This window comes from Diceros bicornis, chromosome 18 (genome assembly GCF_020826845.1).
Source record: "Diceros bicornis minor isolate mBicDic1 chromosome 18, mDicBic1.mat.cur, whole genome shotgun sequence".
NCBI lineage: Eukaryota > Metazoa > Chordata > Mammalia > Perissodactyla > Rhinocerotidae > Diceros > Diceros bicornis.
In genome coordinates this window covers 3,115,001-3,137,265 of record NC_080757.1, presented here as the reverse complement: position 1 = coordinate 3,137,265, position 22,265 = coordinate 3,115,001, and positions in this window count along the sequence as shown.

Here is a 22,265-nt window from a genome sequence, read left to right as displayed (position 1 = left end):
GGAGTCCAGTGCCCTGGCAGCAGCCTCTTGTATTTGTTGGCTGGTTAGTTGCTTGGGACGGGAGGGGGGAGTGCAAGAAATCCCCTAAATATCGCCAGAATAGGAGCAATGCCGAGGAGTATGGGGGAAGTGCTCTAGTCTCTCTAAATCTCAAATCCTTCCTCGTTCTCTCCAACTAAGCATAGAATCAATGTAAAAGCAGTGTCCTGCCCTGCCTTCCAATGTGATTACTGCTCTTGAGCCCCTCCTAACAGAAATTCTGGAGCTGTCCTTATTCCCCCAGGCAGCTGAATACATCCCAGTCAGGTAATAATAGCCGTCATTATTTATTAAGTACTTATTATGTGCTCTCAATGTACTAAGTGCTTTATAATCACAGTCTCAGTTCTTTACCTTCTTGCCCCAAAAAGATCCTGTGAGATGGCTACCATCATTACTCACAATTTACAGATGATGACCCTGAGAATCAGAGTAATTTACCCAGGATTACAAGGCTAGTAAGGGGTAGAGACAAGATTTCAATCACTGTCAGACTCCCGAGCCATTTGCTTATACCACTTCCTCCAATCTTTTCCTCCAGTTCCAGCTGAGATCCATTCGTCCAGTGTTCCAGCATGGGCTGTCTATTTATTGGACAAGTATAAGGGGATGGGTGATATCCAGCAGTGCAGATGCCTTCTGAATCATCACCCATTAAAGTGTTCCTGCGCTTAGGGAAACTTTAAGAGTATTATCATTTAATCTTTTGGAATTTGATGATCCACATTTGAACAAAGTTAAAATAAACCAAGAATATAAAAATAAACAAGAATGTCCCATTAGCCTGAATACCCAGTTGTGGCAAAGTGACACTCTGCATTGCATTTCTAAGTGAATTTGTTGGAGCCACTTTAATTTATATGTAAAACAAAATAAATTTTTACCAGAAGGTATTGCTTTAATTATGTTCCTAATTTTAAGGGAATCCTCACAGTCTTTTTATACCAGTTGTATCAATTACAACAAATCAGTGAGGTAAAATCAACAAGTTAATTATCACAAAGCCAGTGAATACAATCAATCTCCTATGACAAACACTGTTTACAAATATAATGAACAGGGTTCTACAACAAACATTCTAAAAAATTTGGCTTTCTATATCTAACATTCATAACCTCAAGGAAACTATTCAAACAAATCTTTTGATATTATAGGAAAAGAAAGCTCCTTGTACCTTTTCAGTAAACAGATAAAAACAAACTCAGATTTATGACAAGATTCAGAATATATATTTATATGCTTAAAGTTCTCTTCAACTGTCTAAATAAAGGCTAATGCTTAACCCAGTGTTTTACATTCTCAAAAGCATTTGCATCAATAGCTTTGTAAAATTATCTCTAAAAAACTTGTGACCTATGATTTTAGTTTTAATCAAAGCCGAATCAAAGCAATTTTGGCTTAACATAATTTATTTCTTCTATAGTCTCTAATCATTCCAGATAAATGGGAGTTTAGTGCACATTTTTTCCATCAAAGGAACCCAAAACAAGTAGTCAGGAGAGTTTAACAATAATCTCTTAAATTTGCATAGCAGAGACTTCCACTTCTAATAACAGTGGAGCAGGTAATTTGGACTAGCCACCTGCTGAGAAAAACTAAAGAAGGTGAACAAAATATTTAAAAATATTGAGGCAATAAGAAGGTAATGAAGAATTACCAGGTGAAATTTGAGAATAAAAACAAAATCCAGTGAATTAAGTCCTGCATTTGGGACCTCTTGCTCTGGGAGCTTTGACTGTTCATGAAAAAGAGACTGAGAAGCTGAGTGATAGTGTCACAGACTAGAGGACAGAAGTTGGAGCCCAGAGCCTGCTTTGGGTTGGGATTCTGAAAAAGCTACACCAGAGGTAAACCAGCCCATGCTGGGATTGCAACCCAGCTTCAAGTCATCTGTGTGGCCCAGGAAATCTTAATACCTAACAGTAAATTAAGAAATCCTGATTGCTGGTGCCCTCGGTGCTTGATAGAAACAAATGAATTCCTATTGGAACAAGATAACATCACCGAAGATCTCAAATTATTTCCACAGACAATTTTTCAAATGTAATGTCTGGCACACAATCACAGATATCAGGCACGTGAGGAGACAAGATGTTAGGAATAAGAGCCAAGAGAAATGACAAGCCACAGAAATAGTCACATGGGAGCTCCAGATGGAATTATTGGACATAGATTTTAATATCACTATGCTTACTATGATCAAGGATATAAAAAACAAGATTGGAAATTTGGGCAGAGAACTGGAAACTATAAAAACTGACAGAGTGTATATGAAAAAGAAGCAACTAGAAATTCTAGCACTGAAAAACAACTGAAACTAAGAATTAAACAGATGGATCTGTAAGCAGAGTTACAGCTAAAGAGAGTTTGTGAAATGGAAGACAGGTCAGAAGAAAATATCCAGAATGAAGATGTAGAAGGCTAAGAGACATGGAGGATACAGTGAGGTTTGCCATATGTTTGATCAAAGTCCCAGAAGGGGAGAAGAGAAAGAATCTAGCGGAGGAAGTATTTGACAATTTTCCTGAAGTGATGACAGAAAACAACCTACCAATTTGAGAATCGTTATGAACTCCAAACAAAATAAATAAAAAGAAATCCACACCTAGATTATTAGTAATAAGACTTCAAGAAATAAAAAACAAAGAAAAATGATTAAAAATAGCTGGGAGTGGGGAAACAGATTATCTTCAAAGAAATGACACTTAGGCAGCTGATATTTTCAACACCTACAGTGGAAGCCAGAAGACTGTGGAATTAAATCTTCAATGTGCTGGAAAAAGTAACTACCAATCTGGAATCCTATACCCATAAAAAATATATTTCAAAGATAACACAAAATAAGATATTTTCAGAAAACAACAACAACAAAAAATGTCACCAGTAAAGTTTTGGCCAGAGCAATTAGGCAAGAAAAAGGAATAAAAGGAAGCCAAATAGGTAACGAAGAAGTGAAATGCTCACTATTTGCAGATGACATGATTTTATATATAGAAAACCCTAAAGAATCCATTGGAAAACTATTAGAAATAATCAATAATTACAGCAAAGTGACAGGGTACAAAATCAATCTACAAAAATCAGTTGCATTTCTGTATGCTAATAATGAACTAACAGAAAGAGAGCTCAAAAAGATAATACCATTTAAAATTGTATCAAAAAGAATAAAATATCTAGGAATAAATCTTACTAAGGAGGTGAAAGACCTATACAATGAAAACTATAAGACATTTTTGAAAGAAATTGATAATGACATAAAGAAATGGAAAGACAACCCATGCACATGGATTGGAAGAATAAACATAGTTAAAATATCTATATTACCTAACGCAATCTACAGATTCAATGCAATCCCAATCAGAATCCCAATGACATTCTTCACAGAAATAGAAAAAAGAATACTAAAATTCATATGGGGCAACAAAAGACTCCGAATAGCTAAAGCAATCCTAAGAAAAAAGAACAAAGCTGGAGGCATCAAAATCCCTGACTTCAAAACATACCACAAAGCAATAGTAATCAAAACAGCAGTGGTACTGGTGTGAAAGCAGACACACAGATCAATGGAACAGAATTGAAAGCCCAGAAATAAAACCACACATATACGGACAGCTAATTTTCGACAAAGGAGCTAAGAACATACAATGGAGAAAGGAAAGTCTCTTCAATAAATGATGTTGGGAATACTGGACAGCCACATGCAAAAGAATGAAAGTGGACCATCTGCTATCACCATTCACAAAAATTAACTCAAAATGGATCAAAGACCTGAAGGTGAGACCTAAACTATAAACCTCCTAGAAGAAAATATAGGCAACACACTATATGACATTGGTCATAAAGGAGTCTTTTCGGATGCCATGCCTACTCAAACTGGGGAAACTAAAGAAAAAATAAGCAAGTGGGATTTTATCAGATTAAAGAGTTTCTACAAGACAAATGAAACCAGAATCAAAATGAACAGACAACCCACCAGCTGGGAGAAAATATTTGCAGAACATATATCTGACAAGGGGTTAATCTCCATAATATATGAAGAACTCACACAACTGAACAACAAATAAACAAACAACCCGGTCAAAAAATGGGCAGAGGAAATGAACAGACACTTCTCCAAAGAAGATGTACAGATGGCCAAGAGGCACATGAAAAGATGTTCAACATCACTAATCATCAGGGAAATGCAAATCAAAACAACACTAAGATACCACCTCACGCCCGTTAGAATGGCTATAATCACCAAGACAAAAAACAACAGATGTTGGAGAGGATGTGGAGAAACAGGAACCCTCATACACAGCTGGTGGGAATGCAAACTGGTGCAGCCTCTATGGAAAACAGTATGGAGATTACTGAAAGAATTAAAAATAAAAATACCCTATTATCCAGCTGTCCCACTACAGGGAATCTATCCAACGAACCTGAAATCAACAATCCAAAGAGGTTTATGCATCCCTGTGTTCATTGCAGCATTATTCACTATAGCCAAGAAGTGGAAGCAACCGAAGTGTCCCTTGACTGATGATTGGATCAAGAAGATGTGGTATGTATATACAATGGAATACTACTCAGCCATAAAAAAAAGACAAAATTGTCCCATTTGCAACAACATGGATGGGCCTGGAGGGTATTATGTTAAGTGAAATAAGCCAGAAAGAGAAAGGCAAACACCGTATGATCTCACTCATATGTGGAATATAAACCAACACATGGAGAGAGAAAACTGTAGTGTGGTTACCAGGGGCAATGGGGATAGGGGGTGGGCACAAGGGGTGAAGGGAGACATGTATATGGTGATGGACAAACAAAAATGTACAACCAAAAATTTCACAATGTTATAAGCTATTAAAACATCAATAAAAAAAAAATGTCACCAGTAGACCTCACTAAAGGATACTCTAGAGAATTTACTTCAGGCAGTGGGTAAGTGATATCAAATGGGAAGTCTGAGATGCAAGATATTATAAAGAGCAAAGAAAGAGCAAAGAAAAATATACGGACAAATGTAAATAAAAATTTAATAATAATGTTGTGAGAGTAACCAACTAGAAAGTTAGGGGACACAGTCCACCAAGACCACACTTAGGTATTTTTTTTTAATTTTATTTATTTATTTTTTTCCCCCAAAGCCCCAGTAGATAGTTGTATGTCATAGCTGTACATCCTTCTACTTCTGTATGTGGGACATGGCCTCAGCATGGCCGGAGAAGTGGTGCGTCAGTGCGCGCCTGGGATCCGAACCCGGGCTGCCAGCAGCGGAGCTTGTGCGCTCAACCGCTAAGCCACGGGGCCGGCCCCACCCTTAGGTTTTGATAATTTGCTAGAAGGACTTGCAAGACTCACTGAAGGCTATTATACTCACGGTTATAGTTTATCACTGCTAAAGGATATAGATTAGAATCAGCCAAGGGAAGAAATGCATAAGGCAGCAGCAGGGAAGTACCAAATGCAGAGCTTCCATTTGGCCTCTCCTCACGCAGTCAGGACAGCATTACTTTCTCAGCATTGATATATGACAATATGCATAATGTATTGCCAACCAGGGAAGCTTACCCAAGCTTTGATATCCAAAGTCTCTATTGGGGTTCCGTCACATAATTGTGGTTAACCACACTTGTGGCTGATCTCAGTCTCCAGCCCCTCAAGAGGTCACACTGTTACTGTGTGACCCAAAGCACCCACCCCAAATCACATTGTTACTATGTAGCTGGCTCAAGGTCGCCAGTTAAGACAAAAACACTCCTATCAGGCCTGACACTTCAAGGGCCTAGAGATGACTGCCCAGTAGCCGAGGGCTAAGGTCAGACCTCTCTTTGGGCAAGCTAAGTTATTTTTCTACACAAGCATCTAGCAGGTGTAAAATTTTCATCAATGTGGCAGGCCCCTGAGTCTTTGTAGGGCTTATATCCCACCTTCTGGCATGTCTGGGTGTCTTACCAGGGCATCTAGAATACCTGCCATTTCTTGCTCACTGGGTCTGGTTAGCATGATGTCATCAATATAGTGATCCAGTGTGATGTTCTGCAGAATGTCTAGACAATGAAGGATTCTTCAGACCTGCATTGTCCAATATGGTAGCTACTAGCTACATGTAGCTATTCAGCACTTGAAATGTGGTTAACTGAATTAAGATGTGCTATAAGTGTAAAATATATACAAGATTTTGAAGACCTCGTATCAAAAAATTATGTAAAATATCTCATTAATATTTTTAAATTGATTACATGTTGAAATGATAATATTTTAGATAAGTTGGGCTAAGTAAATATACATATTATTAGTTTCACTTGTTGATTTTTGACTTTTTTTTAGTATGGTTACTAAAATTACACGTGACTCACATTGTATTTCTTTTGGACAGCACTGTTTAGCCTGTTTTGGAACTGTGTATAGTGGTTAATTTTCTGTGTCAGCTTGCCTGGCCACAAAATGACCAGATTAAACATTATTTCTGGGTGTGTCTGCGAGAGTGTTTCCGGATGAGATTAGTATTTGAATTGGTGGACTCAGCAAAGTAGCTTGCCCACCCCAATATGGGTGGGCATCATACCATCGTTGAAGTCCGTAATAGAACAAAAGTTGGAGGAAGGAGGAATTTACCCCGTTTTCTGCTTCACTGTTTGAGCTTGGACATCTCCTCTCATCATCTCCTGCCCTCAGATTGGAATTTACACCATCAGCTCTCCTGGTTCTCAGGCCTTCTGACTGGGACTGAATTATGCCATTGGCTTTCCTGGGTCTTCAGCTTGCAGACAGCAGATTGTGGGACTTCTCTGCCTCCAAAATCACACGAGCCAATCCCTTACAATAAAATCCATCCCTCTCTCTCTCTCTCTGTCTCCCTCTCTCTCTCTGTCTCTCTCTCTCTCTCAGTCCTGTGTCTCTAGATAACGGTGACTAATACACTGAGAGCAGTAGAATTAACATGAACTGGGCAAGACTGAATCTGTGCTATTCTCCATCCCAGGTGAATGTACACTGCTTTTGATCCTTCTTCTTAATGGAGTTTGAAAACAATGTGTTTGCTAAATCAATAGCCACATACTAGTTGTCAGAGGCTGTGTTAATGTGGAATGGCAACTAAAATCAGGGCTACCTCTTGGTTAAATTTACAGTAGTCCATCATCCACCATGATCTATCTGGGTTTTGCAACGCAGCCAGTGAAGGAAATGGAAAATAGAATGGAAACCACCACCCATTCTTTAAATCTTTGAGGGAGGCGCTAATCTGTCATTCCACCCAGGATGCGGTATTGCTTGATTTGTTGTCTTGACCAGGGGTTGGGAGTAGTTTCAGGGGCTTCCAGTTGGCCTTTCTTTTTCTTTTTCCTTTTTTTAAATTTAATAACGCTTACTCAATAGGTCAGGGAGCCAATGTGAGGATTCTGCCAAATGCTAGGAAAATCCATCCTGATTATACCTCATAATTGAGCATGGATTGTGGTCATGGAGTCATGAGGAAATGACCACAGGTGGGTCTGCAAACCTATTGGACAATGGTGAGATGGATTTGGGGCCAAGACTCCGTTTAATCACAGGACCTTCAAATGCCCCCCACTTTCAAGGAAAGCCATGATAGTGTTTTGGGCCCCTGTTATCAGCTCAGACCCTAAATCCAATACCTGTTAAGGGATCTGAGTGCTCTCTTTTTCCCAGTTGACAGTTACTCTGGTAAATGACTGAAGGCCTGTTTGGAGAAGGGATTGGGAGAATAGCTACTATATATATTTATTGTGGCATTTCAGAGTTTTCTCTTAAGGAGACTCAGCCTGCCTTTCAATTGTTAGACTTAGATCTTAGAACTATCTCAGGTTTGGAAACTGACAAAAGATCATGACTTTTCTATCATGGTAGTGACATCAGCCTTCTGATATCTGATCTTGATCTTCATTTAATTATGTAAGTTCAACAATACCCTTGTTTGCTGCCTGTCTTAGTCTGCTCTGGCTGCTATAACAAAAATACCATAGACTGGGTAACTTAAACAACAAACATTTATTTCTCACAGTTCTGGAGGCTGGGGATTCCAAGATCAAGAGGATTCCAGATTCAGTGTCTTGTGAGGGCCTGATTCATGGTTCGTAGATGGCTGTCTTCTCTCTGTGTCCTCACAAGACAGAAGAGAGAGGCAAGAGAGAGGCAAGAGAGAGGCAAGAGAGCTCTCTGGGGTCTCTTTTATAAGGGCATTAATCCCACTCATGAGGGCTTCCCGATGACCTAGTCACCTCCCAAAGGCCCTCCCTCCCAGTAGCATCACACTGGGGGTTAGGACTTCAGCATATGAATCTTGGGCAGACACAAACATTCAGTCTGTAACTGCCCATCTATCTCATCCTAGGAACATAATCATCACTAGCCATTCCCACATGTCCCTGTGGGTCAAGGCACTCTTGGTACCTTTCTCACCTATGTGATAATTATATCTACCATGTTTCTGACAGTTTAGAGCTGTCACATAGTTTCTGCTGTTCTGGAATCCTGTTATGACCATTGACACTAGGGAGCCCAGTTCCGTAACAGCATCTCCTACTAAAAGTCCTGGGCCACCATTCAGGTTCTCAATGATCCAGTAGCCTTCACACTAATTCATTCCTTATTATTTTAGAGAAGAGAGTGACTTCTGGGACCTCCTAGGAAACATAGCAGCTGATGGATCCTCTGGCATGACATAACACATTCTGACATTCCTACCTCTCTTACCTGGAATTGTTGGCTCTCTGGCATGTCCAACCTGCTCCATGCACAGGCCAGCTGCTAAAGAAAGACCACAGACAGAGAGTCACTGGTGTTTGCAGTACGAAGCCATCAAGTTACAGTGCACAGAAATAGTAGGTGCCCAGGAGGTGTGGACCAGGTACCGACAGTGTGGGCTGCATTATCCCAATTCCTGCTTTAGGGCTGAGGAACTAATCACAGGGTGGGGCTGAAGACTACCTGGGCCCACTGTCAGCTAGATTTGAGTCAGGACTCATTATCCTCTGGCCCTCATAGACCTTCATTCTAAGCACAGGAGCACGTGATGTTTTGAGTTTTCTGGTTTCAATCAGTCTTATCTCAGATCCCGTATCACATAGTCCTTGGGAATTCTGGGTATTATCCTTTCCCTGGTGCATAGTTACCCTGGAAAGTGACCTCAAGTCTCTCTGGGAGAATGATTGGGGAAATATTTACTATATATACGTATGGTGGTGTTGCAAGGTCCTCCTTTAAGGGGACCTGACTTCCCTTTCAAACAATGCGCTCTGGGCCTCTGCACTGACTTACACCTGGGAACTTGGGAGGGAGTGTCATTTTCCATTATGACAGCTGACATCAGCCTTCTCCTCATGAGCTCTTGATTTTTTTTTTCAATTATAGAAATAAGCATACCCTAGTCAATTGTCCATCTTTCTCCCCACTGGGAGCACTATGATCCGTTAGCCATCTCTCCAGATCCCTGTGGGTAAAGTAACCCTGAAGACTGGTCCAACGTTGCTTCTCAACACAATAATTACATTCACTTTCCTTTGATATTTAAATGCAGTCACTTGGCCTCTGCCATTCCAGAATCCCACCATCTCCATTGATAGTAGCACCCCTCACTGTCCACACAAGCCGACAGAGGACTGCCGCCATCAGGTATCTCAGAGCTGCCAGTGGCCTTAATAAAACCTCTCATAGGTTCTCAGGTCTTACATAGTAAATCAATCCCAACATTCCTACCCCCTTAAACCTTTCTCAATACTATGTCAAGGGAGTTCTGGTAATATTCTCCTCATTTCTCCAAGCCAAGGTCCATCCCAACAGTCTGTTAGGACCAGCTCTGGGTATTCTTGCCATAGCGTTGGATCTCGACATATGGATGAAGGCCCCCAAGTGGGAAAAACTCCCCTTACCCAGGCTTATATTCTACTCCTTCCTCAGTCCAACAGCTTCAAAATCCACTCTCCCACATGACCCCCAGGCTTTCCCCGTACACAGTAGACAGGGCCTGCAAGTCCTTTGGCACGCATGCTGTTTTCTCCTCGAGCAGGGACTGACCTCCTTTCTCAGGCTATGTGGGGACCTGATTTGGGCTATTTGCTTTGAAACAATCAAGAGTGGAGGGGTGGATCTCCAGTAGAAGGAGTGGCATCTTGCAGGGCACCTGCCTCAGCTGAGGTCACGGTACAGTCTCCTCTGCTGAGAAGAAGGAATCGCAAGGAGTCTGCAGGTTCAAGCTTCTCAAGCTTAGCCACTCAAATGTCCCCATTGCAGGTCTCAGATTCCGCTCTTATCCATCAGGCTAGGACTGACTGGAGACTGTCAACACTGTGCATTCTCTTTTTCAATGCTGCCACTCTTACAATTAGATTCTGGGCCTGCTTTTCAGCAACTGTTTCTTAAAAGCTGCCAAAGGGGCCCTGTGGCTTTCACAGTGTAACTGGAATTGGCAGTTGGCTACCCTGAGCCTACCATTTCCATTTTCAACCAGAAGCCAGACTACTCCATAGTCATTAAAAGTATCATTGCCTCCATACATTTTAAGTGCCACAGCTACCACCTCTCACCAAACTTCATCTCACTTAATCATAGGTGAAAGCCTGAGTAATTCTGATGCATAGGGATCGCCCCTGCTTGCATGGGGTTATTTGCATCTCGACTCACCACCAGCAATAGTGTTTTTATTGCTGTCATACTGGTGAATAATCTAACTCCAAATCTCAACCACCCAGTTAGGCTTAGCCTGGGTTCCCCAGGAAACAAAGCCTGCAGCAGAGGGCTCATGGCAAGACTATGTTGAGGAGCATATTCCCAGGGAGCAAGAGTAAGTGACAAGGGGAGTGAAGCAGGGAAGGAGGGAGAGACAATGCCTGACGATGTTATTGTGTGGGCTGCCACTAAAGGGGAAGGATTGCCAGGTCTATGGGATTGTGCCCCAAGAACCTTCTTTAAACCACCAGCTCCCGTCTCCCATTGATGGATGATTCACCTCACAGGGCCTTAAATCTCCTGCGCTTCAGGGCTGTGCCTACCGACCCCAGGGCATTGTCAACACGGAAGCCCCAGAGCAGGGGAGAGAGGCACGGTAGGGGCAGGAAGTGAGGTCCTGTCAGGTTACCCCTGCATGAAGGTGTCCAGAGCCCATGCAGAGCTTGAACCAGAGCCAGATGAAACCAAGAGGGTCTGGAGTGGCCCAAGAGAGGGATCAGAGAGGGATCAGAAACAGTGAGCCAACACCACATGCTCCACCCCCACTCCAGACCAGCTGGTTCAGAGTGACCAGGAATGAAGCCAAGGGAATGTGTTTTTAAGAGTCACGTGGATTCTAGGGTATCTGAAGGGCCCAAAGGTTTGACTGCTCATATCTTTAATGTGCTGCTGGGAGTGAGGGCTGTAAAGAAGCTGAATAAATGGAATGCTAGAATGACCTGTTTTGGTTGTTGTTGTTGTTTTGTACACACAAGAGGGGCATTTGAGTCACGTCCAACCCATCAGGAGTGGCTGAGCCTCCAGAGTCAATTATGTTACCATATTTATCATCCTCGCATGGTCCTTTATCCAGGATGCCTCAAATATATTTCACAGAGAACTCTACGATCAGTGATTGTCGAAGCTAGAAGGGGTCTTAGCAATGGCCTCACACAAGTCCCACACTCTATGGATCAGAAAACTGAAGTTCATGGTGTAATAATAACAACAGTAATTACCACCACGGTGATAATGTCAGCTATCATTTTTGAGTACTTACTAGACATACTTTTTCAAAAATTTAATCCCCATAAGAGCTCTCATTTTGCAGATGAAAAAGAGTCTCACATAGGCTCTGATTTAATCAGTCTGGGTGAGTCTAATGACTAGCATGTAGAGACTGATGTTTAACTTAAAATTGTTTTGTCTCCCTTCCCCCCAAAAGGAGACTAGTGAGCCTGAACTTTATGATCAATCCTCTTGTCCCTCTCCTTTAATTGCCTCTCTACCTTCAATCATTTTAAACAAATTTGGATGATGTTTCTCCCATATTCTCTTATTATGACGATCTATTCTTAGAAGCTCAGCATCTAGATGAAAGGATAGAGGTAGGAGACTAACATTTGTTGAGTGCAAACTGTATGCCAGATATTGTCCAAGGGACTTTTCAATTGATTTAAGTAATGTTGCATTTAATTCTCACAACAGCCTGGGATGTTAGGTATTATTATTTGCCTCATTTTGCAAATGAGAAAACGAGTCTTTAGAGAGGTTGAATTGCCTAAGATCTTTCAGTTAATAAAAGGCAGAGACGAGGGCTGGAACACGGTTCCGTCTGCCTCCGAAGCCCCTTTTCTTTATGCCATACTGCAGAAAGATTTGGTTTGGCAGATCTAATCGTTCATTTCATTTGAAAATAATAACCCCGTTTCACATGGGTGTCCTTTTGAGATTGTAAGTTACTGAGAGGTTTTCAGTTCCCAGTTTTTTGACTTAAACTCCCTCTCTTTGCCCTGACTTAGGAGAGTCAGAAAGCAAATGTGGTACATGGGTCTGCATGCAGAAATGAAGGATGTCCACAGAGAGCTTTTGTTTTCCAGTTAAGCAAAGCCATAAAAGAGCTACAGGGTAGAGGATAGAACCCACTGCAAGTGGGGTTCATCACACCGAGATGCTCAAAGATGAACTTTCTGTCCAGAAGACTATCCAAGCTTATAATTGCATTTTGGTACAAATGTTTGCAAGAATTTTTGTGTGTGTGTGAGGAAGATCAGCGCTGAGCTAACATCCGTGCTAATCCTCCTCTTTTTGCTGAGGAAGACCAGCTCTGAGCTAACATCTATTGCCAATCCTCCTCCTTTTTTTCCCCAAAGCCCCAGTAGATAGTTGTATGTCATGGTTGCACATCCTTCTAGTTGCTGTATGTGGGACGCGGCCTCAGCATGGCCGGAGAAGCGGTGTGTCAGTGCACGCCCGTGATCCGAACCCGGGCCGCCAGCAGCGGAGCGAGCACACTCAACCGCTAAGCCACGGGGCCAGCCCTGCAAGAATTTCTTATAACAGATGAATGTCCAGAGAAACTGAGCTTTGACCCCACTGCATCAGACAACAGTCAACCACGTAGACAGGCAGAGACAATTAGAACAACCAGCAGCTCAGTCTTGTGCAAATCCACTTTGCGCAGGCTTCAGGAACCAGGTCAGCTGGCTAATTGTGCCACCAGGGAGCTGGGAAGACCAGAGCTGTGCCACTCCCAATGCAAGGTGAGAAAAGGGATGGTGAGGCTCAAGTCCTAGAAAGAAGGAGGTCCAGTTTTGGGGGTAGTCTGTGTCTAAGGGGGCCAACAGGGACTTTTCTGGTCTTTCTCTCTGGCAACTGCAGAGCAAAGTGAGTCCCTCTCTTAATGGTTGGCCTTATAGTGACAGCCATTTGATTAGCAAGGAAGACTGAATCCAGGAACAGTGGTCACCATTCCCTAAACATTTTCTGAGTCTCTATTACATGTCTGTCCTTAAAAGATGGCACCTCATACTAGAAAGAATGTACTTTCGGCAACGTTAGTGATCTGGATCCCTATTCTGGCCCAATACTTGTCCTTGGGTAAATTACTTACCCTTGATGAGTGGTTTCTGTAAAATAAAAATATCACCTCCTTCATAGAGTGGTTGTGCTTTTAAAAATAATATACTGGAAGTGCCTGGAACAGAGTTAGGCCTATAGAAGGCATTCAACAGGCGGCAGCTGCTATTGCTACTATGGTTGCAATGGTTCTATTGCTTTTGTTATTTATTTATGTTGAAGGTCTAGCCCCTGTTCTAGGCCCTAAGGCCTAGATGCATAGGCGATTAGACGCTATTGCTGCCCTTGAGAAGTACAGTCTAGTGGAGGAGACAGATACCTGATGAAGTAACTGTGCTCATAGGGTCTGAGGGAGAGGGGAGTAAGTGCAACTGGGCCACCACTTACACTAGTAATAATACTAGTAATAATCCTACAGTATCCTCCCAACTCCTCTACCCATCTCCTGCCTTTTCCTCAGGACTCAGCTCAAGATCTACCTCCTGCAGGAAGTCCTCCCTGACTAATCCAGCCCTTGCTGACTTCGTTGCTTCTAAACTGTCATACCTGTAGTAATACATCTACCTGTTATTGAATACCTATTACAGGCAAGGCACCCTTTATGCATTATCTCAAAACCTTCTAGCAAATTGAAAGACAGGTATTATTATTCTAATTTTATGGATGGGAAAGCGAGGGCTCAGAAAGCCTTGCCAAGATCCTATAGATAATCAGTAGCAGTGCCAGAAGTCAAGCTCAGATATGGGTAATTCCAGAGCAGGAGCTGGCCAACTACAGCTGGTGGGCCAAATCCAGTCCATTCATCACCTATTTTTGTAAATAAAGTTTTATTGGCACACAGCCACACCTATTCATTTACATATTCTCTATGGCTACTTTCAAACAACTCAAGAGCAGAGTTGAGTGGTTGCAAAAAAGTCCAAATGGCCCTCAAAGCCTAAAATATTTACTATCTGGCCCTTTACAGACAACGTTTGCCAAACCCTGCTTGGAAGCCTTTTTTCTTGCCACTTCATCTGCTTCTCTCTATACTACTGCTGTTATAGTAGCTACAGTTGTCAACACCTGCTCCCAGCCGGCAGAAGGATACAGTGCTTTGCATGAAAAGGATCTGGGCAGGACACGCACAGGAATTCATGGCAATTGGAGGCAGAGACTATAGCCCCCAGGAAGGGAGGAGTCAATCAGCCCAGGGACCATCAATACACCAGCCCCTATGTTGGAGGAAGGTCAGGAAGGTCTGGTGGCTTCACTCTACCAACCTTTGGCATCCTGCTTGACCATCATCCCTACCTCCCTGAGGTTCATCCTCTCGCTCCTGGAATGTCACCCTGTTCTCTGCAGGTGCCAGCAGTAGTGCTATTACACAACTCAAGAGGGCACCTTCGTAATGCTCCAGGGAGTTCATTTGCATATGTTACTCCCAGGAGCTATGATCACCTACGTCTGAGGCTGGAGGGGGTGGGAGAGAGTGGCATGGCTGCTCTTGAGGTCTGCAGTAAGACACTCTGTTCTAGGGTTCTGAGAGAGGAGCCTGTGGTCATGGGGTGTGAGGGAGGAAGCTGGGACCCTGCAGCTTTTGCTCCCTACAGAGCAGTGGGATTGGAGGAAGTGGAGGAAGAAATCCCTGGGCAAGAGTTTGAGGGGACTGTCATGAGAAGGGAGCACAAATCCCCACACTCCCAGCACCACATAATATAAATATCGCATAGAGTTTACTGAGGGCAAAGCCTACAGGCAGAGAAGTCTCAGAGCACACTGTTATGGCCCAGGCAGGCTAAGTGGCCAAGGACAAACGTACAGTGTGACAAAGTCAGGCCATTGCCTCCAGCACCCATGGGGACAACTAAGCAAACAAAGGCTAGGATAGAGTTATTCCAGGATTTGGGGGAAGGGTGGAGTTGTGGTGACATTTAGATAAAGCCAGGTTTTGATAGGTTCAGAGCAAAGCAGTGTGTTGAGGGTCAACACCAGGTCTGGACTGCAACGTGGACCCAGAGTCTTGTTTCTTTGGGAACGATAACTTTAATACTGTTGGGAGTTCTAGTTCTGTATTAGAAGATAAGGAGGGATATGAGGGACAGCTAACTATTTCTGCCACAGTGGGAGGGCCCAGACTTGGAATGCATCTGTCTGACCCCATAAGCAGTGCTCTCAGTTTTGGCCATTCATTCAATTCCATCTGTAGACCCAGAAATATTTTTACTCCTGTAATGGCTCCATGGCATTTATGCAGCTAAAGTCACACACACAAATGTGCCTCCACATGAAAAAAACAAAAAACAAAGTTGTCCACTTAGACTTGGGGGGCTGCTCATCAGGTTTTCTCTTAACATGTTCTTCCCATTTGTTCAGTTTCATCGGCAGCTAACAATTACATAAATTTAAGGGAAAACTTGGAAGAAATTTTTTTTTGTGTGTGAGGAAGATCGGCCCTGAGCTAACATCTGCCAATCTTCCTCTTTTTTTTTTTTTTTTTTGCTGAGGAAGACTGGCCCTGGGCTAACATCCGTGCCCATCTTCCTCCACTTTATATGGGATGCTGCCATAGCATGGCCTGACAAGCAGTGCGTCTGTGCGTGCCCGGGATCCAAACTGGCAAGTTCCGGGACACCGCAGCGGAGCATGCACACTTAACTGCTTGCACCACTGGGCCGGTCCCAAGAAAAATTTTAAATAGGAAAGCTTTTCACTTCTTTTATTGTTTATAGTCAGTGTTCAAAAGCCAAGATGTACAAATAGATTATTTGTATGTCTGGTGGCCTGGAAGCTAGTTCCAGCTTAGTTACTGAATCGCAGTAGGACTCTGACCAAGGTCCTTTCCCCTCTCTACATTTCCTTTTTGCTTCTATAACCCGAGAAGGCTGAGTTAACTGACTTCTGAGGATGCTTCCATCCCTTTTGGTCTGTGGATTTCCTCTGAAATCTCAAGTCTGAGAGGAGCTTCCTACAACTTTCCTTGCTCCTTCTAAAGTTTCTTTTTCTGATGGTTAAGAATTCCTATTTAGTTCATCAGAATGGAGAAGATTCCACTCTTGTGGGCGTAGGTTGCTTCTTCCAACTCAACATAGAGTCCCAATGTTGAAAAATTCTGGTGGCCCTTCCTAATCTGTGGAAATATCACAGTATGTGGAGACAGAAAATGTTATTCTTTTTTTTAAGTTGGGTAAAATACACATAACATAAAATTTACCATTTTAATCATTTTTAAGTGTACAATTCAACGGCATTAAGTACATTCACATTTTTGTGCATCTATCACCACCATCCATCTCCAGAACTTTTTCATCTTCTCAACTGAAACTGTACCCAATGACAAGAAATTTTCACATATTGAGGTACATAGGGTAGCTGTTCTGGTTTAAAACTAATTCAGTTTGAACTAAAGAAGCCTAACTTATGACCCATCAAACATACATTGTACATCTGCTTTAACCATTAAAGTAAAGAATGCATTACACACTATCTCAAAGTAAAAGAATGCACTTTTTTTTTTGGTGAGGAAGATTGGTCTTGAGCTAGTATCTGTTGCCAATCTTCCCCTTTTTGGTTGAGGAAGATGGTCCCTGAGCTAACATCCATGCCAATTTTCCTCTATTTTATATTTGGGGTGCCGCCACAGCATGACATGATGAGCAGTGTTTAGGTCTGCCCCTGGGATCTGAACCAGTGAACTCTGGGCCACCAAAGCAGAGAGTGTGAACTTAACTACTATACCCCTGGGGCAGACCCAAGAATGCACTTTTTTAAGATAAGAATGCATGCTTCACCTCCTATGATGCCAGTATCAGTAACACTCCACTCACAACAGTACTCTTGAAGATAAGTTTCCTTTCCTGACATCAGGGTCATGTTGACCTGCTAATTTGCAACTGAATACCTCTTTAAAACTTTGATGAATATGTATCCTGGGCGTGTTTAATGTATGTTCTTTGTTCTAAAAAGATATAAGACTGTACTGAAAACCATGCTTCTGCGGGATGCTTTTTTCCTTTGTGGAGACTCTCTACCTGGGTTATAATCCTCAGTTTGGCTCAAGTAAAGGTCACCTATCTCTCTTATCTATAGAATGGTTATTGGTTATTTTGCATCAACATCATTAAATAATAACTTCCCGTCCCCCCTCCCCCCTGCCCCTGACAACTACCATTCTACTTTCTGTCTCTATGAATTTGACTCTTCTAGATATCTCATATAAGCAGATTTCTACAATATTTGTCCTTTTGTGTCTGGCTTATTTTACTTAGAATAATGTTTTCAAGGTTCACCCATGTTATAGCATGTCAATTTCATTCCTTTTTAAGGCTCAATAATATTGCATTGTATGTATATATCATATTTTGTTCATCCATTCATCTGTTGATGGACATTTGGGTTGTTTCTACCTTTTGGTTATTGTGAATAATGCTGCTATGAACATTGGTGTACAAATATTGTTTAAGTCCCTACTTTCAGTTCTTTTGGATATATACGTAGGAGTGGAATTGCTGGATCATACAGTAATTCTATGTTTAACTTTTTGAGGAACTGCCAAACTGTTTTCCAAAGTGGCTGCACCAACTTACACTCCCACCAGCAACTACAAGAGTTCCAATTTCTCACCAACACTTGTTGTTTTCTGTTTTAGTTGTTTTTATAAACAATAGCCACCCTAATGGCTGTTAAAAGTGGTATCTCATTGTGGTTTTTATTTATTTATTTTTTGTAAGGAATATCAGCCCTGAGCTAACATCCATGCTAATCCTCCTCTTTTTGCTGAGAAAGACCGGCTCTGAGCTAACATCTATTGCCAATCCTCCTCCTTTTTTTTTCCACCCCCCAAAGCCCCAGTAGATAGTTGTATGTCATAGTTGCACATCCTTCTAGCTGCTGTATGTGGGACGCGGCGTCAGCGTGGCCGGAGAAGCGGTGCGTCGGTGCGCGCCCAGGATCCGAACCCGGGTCGCCAGTAGTGGAGGGCGCACACTTAACCAACCGCTAAGCCATGGGGCCGGCCCCTCATTGGGGTTTTGATTTGCCTTTTTCTCATGGCTAGTGATGCTGAGCATCTTTTCATGTGCTAATTGGCCATTTGTATATCTTCTGTGGAGAAATGTCGACTGAAGTCTTTCCTGGAGGCTATTACTTGTAAGAGTTGATTCTGTACTTCCTTCAGGCCAGCTGTATCAGTTAGTATAGGCTAGGTTATGCTGCCGTGGCAACCAACTCTAAAATCTCAGTTGCTGAAGACAACAAAGTGTATTTCTCATTCCTCTTACCTGTGCAACACTGGTCTACCGGGGCCTCTGCTCACTGTGGTGCTCAGGGGCATGAGTTGACAGTGGCTGGATTGCCACACATGGTTCCATGGCTACCACATCAGTGCGAAGGGGACGTGTTAAAGCATGTGCTAGGTCTCTGAGCTTCTACTCACATTCCATTTACCAAAGCAAGTCACACAGCTGTGCCTAACTTCAAAGCTGAAGTTTAAATGGAGCAGGGGACAGTTACCCTACCATGAGCCTGGAAAAAGAAGAAATGGTGTATTTGTGACTGGCTCTGATGACCACCACCTCTGCCGGCACACTCCCTCAGGCAATTCTTTCTCCAGCCTCACCTGGGTTGGAGTTGGGAACCTGGTCCATGCGGAACCATGTTAATTACCAGAATCTCTGGTTTCTTCCCTGGCTGCCACTCTTTGAAGTTTATTGCCTAAGATTATATCTCCTTTCTTAGGTTTCCACTGTGAATTGTTGACTGTTTTCCTCCATATGTTGTTAATGTTATTACATTTTAGAGGAAGGAGATTCTGGAGCCCTGCTTCAGTGGGCCATCGTTATCTGAATTCTTCTCTTGCACAAATTTTAAAGACACACTGCAAGGCAAGACCTTTGTATAGTGTCTTATCAAGCCCTGACCAGGAAACCCATTATTAGGTAATGAATAGTTAATGCTCATTAAACATTTAATATATATCAGGCACTGGATATACCCATTACATTCATTCTCTCTCTTAACCCTCACCCCAATCCCATGAGGTCAATACCATTATTATACCCCTTTTCTAGCCAGGGAAACTGAGGCTGAGATCCAAAGCTAGACACATGGTAAATGATCCAGCCTGTGTTCCAACAGGCCCTGCCCACTGCTTGCCACTGCCCACTGCTCATCACTGCCCACTGCTCTGGAACAAGCAGATACAATCAGTTGTATCCAGAGTTGTATGCCTGAGAGAGGCAGGAAGCTAGATATGAGCTGGGAGCAAGGTTACTCCACCAGGTGCAGTGTCCTAATTACTGGGCAGCGGCTCTTTGGTCTTGCAGCACTCCCCCCAAACCTGACTAAGTAGCCCCAAGCCTCATTATACCCTCATTTGCATTGCAGTTTTGACCCCCCCGTGGGGGATCACTGCCATGACATTTCCAAAGATGCCTATGTCAGGAAAAAAATCTCCCCCTCCTGACGTGAGGGTGGAGACAATGCCCCGATTGGCCCACCTTCCAAGACCCTCACCCACCCCCAGGACCCCATCTTCCAAAGCCACCGACCACCACAACTTCAGGGCAGTTGCCTGCTCGAGCCTGCCTGCCCCTCCACTTGGGGGTGTACTTTCGCTTTGCTAATAAATCCTCCTCTGTCAAAACTTCCACTGTGTGTCCACTCTCAAATTCCTTTGTGTCTGTGGACCGAGAACCTGGGACCCCATTGCACGGAGCTGACTGATGCTGGTGACACACCCACTGCTCCAAAACCAGCAGAGGGGTCCTCCAGAGTGTATTGGAGATCAAGGGAGACTTGGCTTGGCCTGACTGATGCTCTGCTCCAGATCCCACTCCACTCTCGCACACCATGTTGTCTCTGTGTGGGCCAACATCTCACTGGGAAGTGAAACAAGTAATTCAGGTGTATTTTGTAAATAGATGAATTTTGAGCCTGTGTTTGAATTGCATTTGTATTTGAAATTGAATTGAATTCCAAGGTTTTAGTTAATTTCCAATAAAACAGAGGTTCTTAACTGGGAATTAAACTTAGATATGGTCTTCTGTGGTCCTAGGATCCCCAGAAATGTGTTGGGTTGGTATGTGTGTTTTTCTGGGAGTGTCCATTGTTTCATCACATCCTAAAATAGGTCCATGACCCAAAATGTTATTAATTCTTGCCATGAAACATCTAAAAGTTCTTCTTCAAAACTCCAAATAATTCTTTTTTTACATATTTTTTATATGTTTATTTTAATTCAGTTAAATATTTTATTCAGTTAAAAGCAGCCTCCTATTTGCCACTCTGAATTTCGGCACACAGGGTTCAGTACTAGGTCAGTCCTCTAGGTGGCAGCAAAACCCTCAAATAAACATTTCCTCTGGTTTTTTAATTTTCTTATCACATTTTTTCATGCCAAGGATGGAACTCAGACCCCAAACTTCTTTCAGCTTTTTCAGTGGTTTATCTCAGCATGAGCTAAATATACTAACGTGCTGAAGCTGTGATTGTTGGTCCCAGGTTTTGACTGCTGGACTGATTTCAGTTAGTGCTCAGGCAGTACAGATTTGAAAGATGGAAGCACGGATTTTCCCCCAACTAAACTAGAAGCACATTGACTATACCTTTAACGTTTTGTATTCTCAGTCCCTGGAGCAGAGTTGGTTGAACAAATGAATGAGTCGATTACCATAAGAAATACACAAGGCTAGGCATCGCTTGTCTTGGAAAAATGCTTTAAATTGCCATATACATGGAAACCCCAGTGTACCAGCCGAGGCTCTTGATTGCAAGCAACAGAAATGAGCTCTGGCTGTCTTAAGCAGAAAAGGAATTTATTGGAACGATATGGGAGTAGATCACAGAATCATGAGGAAGGGTTCAAAATTTGGACTGTTCCCTCACTTTGCATCGTGCATTCCAGACTTCTGGGTGGACGGATCCTTTGACAGAACCCAAGTCACATTCCAGAGCCCCAGCTGCCAAAGGGTGAAGAGAGGGAGGATTGCCCTGATGCAGCTTCCCTGGAGGGAGTAGGACCTGCTTCCTACCACACCACACAGGATGCACCAGTGGCCCCCAGCCTGCTGGGCAGGCTTCATGGGAGTCAGTCAGGAGCCTCTGCCAGCCTCTGCCCCATCACAGTATTTTTATTACTGCTCATTTCTTCCTAACTTTTTGGCATCGTTAGGAAGACAGCAGACATTCTTGGCTTGACCTTTAACGGGAAAGCTTCTAATGTTTCACCATGAGGTGTTCTGTATACTGAAGGTTTCTGGTAGCTAGATTTTCTATCTGGTTTAGGAACTTTTCTTGTATTCCCAGCTTACTAAGAGTTTTTGAAAACAGAAATCGGTATTGTATTTTATCAAATGATTTACGGGCACAAAGTTTTCCTCCTTTAATGTGTTTCTACGGAGAATAGCCTTAACATATCTACTAATGTTGAACCAGTCTTGCATTTGTGAGGTTAATTCATTCATTTGACAAATCCTTTTGAGTGCCTACTATGTGAAAGCAGTGTTCTCAGCACTGGGGATAAACAGAATGAACAGAACAGCAACGAACAAAACAGAAGCAAACTGTTTGCTGCCCTGCCTACCTGCAGGGAGCATACAGTCTAGCTGGAGGGAGACAGATAATTTTTTTTTAAACGTGAAATGTAAAGTATGTCACAGAGTGATAAGTGCTATGGAGGAAAATACAACTTGGAAAGGGATAGGAAGAGGTGTGTGTGTGTGTGTGTGTGTGTGTGTGTG